Below are 3,173 nucleotides of genomic sequence, written 5' to 3'. Positions count from 1 at the left end.
GCCTAGATAGTTTGATATTGATTTAGTGATATGGACTGATGGGTCGTCGCTGGTGCTGGATCCTTGGGGGTGTCCGTTGCTTCACAGGCAGCGGCGAAGTGGACGTACCCCTGGTGTGAGGAATTCCAGCGCGATGTTAGCCCACACATCCATCCACAGCGGCCTGATGTTGAGTTGCAATGAAATCGCCGTCCTGTAATTCACCCACCATGTTGCCTGCTCCGGATTTGGCGATTCAGACTCCTGAATTGCCCAGAAGATGATCTCCACATCCATGAAGCCTTCATCACCGATGAAGTGTGCACGCTCTTTGAAGGTCGTGTACTGGATTATGTTGATGTGGATGTCTGCCCACTCGCCCCGATCGGGGAACCTCTCCAGCAACACCTTTTCATCTCCCTGCGATCCTTCGGCGAGTTCGCATCGATTAGGGGCGGCCAAGCCACTCCGGGTGGAGGTAACGCCATTGGCCCCGCCACCCTCGTCACCAGCACAAGCCGATGGATACAGACCCCGCGGCGGCGCCCCCCTGCCATGAGAGCTAGTGGGTGAGGTTTGCGGGTTAGGAGTGGCTCGTGGTGATGCGACTGTAGGTGGGATGGCGAGATGCGTGGGGAATTTGCCTCGTTGCCGACGCATTTCCCGAGGAGGAACTCAAGAGGAGAGAGGCATCTCGCCGATTATTTATTATTTTATCGACTTCCCTCATTGTCAGTCTTTTTCACATTTTTTTGAGGCAAAACACACGCTTTATTAATCAACAATCTAAATGTTTACCGGTACTGTCATAGGATCATATGGGAGACCCAACCAAACATGACGGCCAATACCCAAAGAAGAAGCGTGTTTTGCTAATATATGAGCTTCGAAATTAAAATTTCTACTTTCATACATAAAATGACAACTAGTAAAGGAGCTCTTCCTCTAATTGATTTCCTGAATAATTGCACTGTAGGCTCCCGTCGTTCCCTGAGAAATATCGGCTACCACCATCTGACAATCAGACGCCACACTGATGGTTGATAAATTAAGATTCGCAGCTTAAGCAAGTCTTTCCCTACATGCCAGAGCTTCAACAGTCGCCGGATCAGCAATGTTTGCTACAACAATAGCCGAGGCTCCCACATATTGTCCATTATCATCTCTACAAAAAGCAGCAGCTGCTGCTGCTGCTGCTGCTGTAGCTCCATCTCGTGAGAACACACCATCCACATTGATTTTTGAGAACCCTATTTGTGGCGCCAACCATCTTTGGGCATTACTAGTACCCAACGTGGGCAGTGGACTCTTGTTTCACGACTTGTGAAGTGTCCAGTTCTTGAATTTATGAATCAACAAAATGATGGATCTGTTCCAGTCTCTGAAAAATGCTCTCGTGAATGGCCTTCCGACGTGCTGACCAAACAGCCCAAAGTGTGATTATCATCCTGGTAAACCCCGCATGTGGTAGTGTATCATGCATGAAGAAGAGCCAATATCTTGCGTTTGGTTCCGTGCATCCGATCATATGCTCGGCGAGGCTTGAATCAGAGAGAGCCCAGGTGCAGCGTGACATACACTAGTAGAAAAAGGGTCTAATGTGCAGCTCATTAGTCCTGGTTTGAAATTAAGCCGGCACTAATGTGACCATTAGTGCCGGTTCCAACGGCTAGGCGAGCCGCTCTCAGTAATACCGGTTCGTGGCAAACCTTTAGCACCGGTTTGTGCCACGAACCGGTACTAAATAGAGTGGCGGCAGGATGTTGTCAGACTTGGGGCCCTCCAGCACCTTTAGTACCGGTTCGTGCTACGAACCGGTACTACATGTTATCCTACATATAAACCCTTCGTCCAGCTTGCTCTGTTCTTCCCCGTTTCCCCTCTCCTCTCTGTTCTTCCCCTCTTTCCCTCGAACTCATCACACATTTTGCCGAAATTTCGTCAAGATTTGAAGGCCCCCATCCATTCAAGTGATCACAAAGGTTATCAACTTTGTCCTTTCATCTCTCATTGCTAGATTAGCTCTTGCAATGCTTTATGTAGTGATTAATTTGTGGGTTTTAGTAATTTGGGGGAATTATATGTGGTAGTTTATTTGATTTATATGCAATTTGAGCTTAAAATAACTCTTAGTTTGCATATGTAGGTGTGGTTTACTTAGTGCCTTCCCGTCTCCGTCGTAACCACCATCGATCGTCCGCACCGACCCGTCGCCGGTACCACCTTATGGTGAGCCTCTTGTTCTTATCTTTTTTATATTAAAAAATCATGTTTGTGTGATTTAGATATATAGTTACTTGTATAATTATCTTACCCGTACGTTGTTTGTTATATATAGTGCCATGGTTTTGATATCCATCCCCATCGGCCCTCGTCCGTGTTATGATTCGGATGTGGTATATTCTCCTCTAAAACTATTTGTCGTTTATGACAAATTATGCCCATCAAGTTGACATAGATATTTTTATCTAGGAGGTATGTGAACCGAAAATTCCAACCAACCCTATTGTCGAGAGGTTAAATTTAGTTGAAAAAGAAGAGTATTTGAAAGAAAAATCGAAAAGAATTGAGAGGGAGAAGATGGAATTGGAGTTGCATATTTCCGATATCGTCGAGGATCACAAGATCAAGATGGAGAAAATACGGTTGAAGATTATAAAGATTAGAAATTATGCCATTGATAGTGAGGCTTGGTATCATTATGCTGTTGGCTCAATTTTTACCTTAGTTGTGATCTTGATTGCATTTGTTGTTGCATTTAACTGCTTTAGCTAGAGAGCTATTTGTATGTTGCATTTAAGTGTTGTATGAACTTTATGTATGAACTTGTATTAATTTGGTCTATTTGGTGGTGTGTAATGAAGATGAGCCGGCAATGGATGTACGATGACCGCTGCTCTCCCCAGTTGGTTGATGGCGTGCATACTTTTCTGATTGCGGCTCAGGCAAACAAGCGGGCGGATGGTTTTATGCCTTTTTCATGTGCTGGCTATAAGAATGATCACAATTACTGTGACGCCCCCGATTCAATCGTACACTAATCATACACATAAATGTTTACGATCAAGATCAGGGACTCACGGGAAGATATCACAATACAACTCTAGACACAAGTAAAAATAATACAAGCTTTATATTACAAGCCAGGGGCCTCGAGGGCTCGAATACATAAGCTCGAATACAAATGAGTCAGC

This window comes from Triticum dicoccoides, chromosome 4A, assembly GCF_002162155.2.
Source record: "Triticum dicoccoides isolate Atlit2015 ecotype Zavitan chromosome 4A, WEW_v2.0, whole genome shotgun sequence".
Taxonomy (NCBI): Eukaryota; Viridiplantae; Streptophyta; class Magnoliopsida; order Poales; family Poaceae; genus Triticum; species Triticum dicoccoides.
This window is presented reverse-complemented; position numbering follows the sequence as displayed.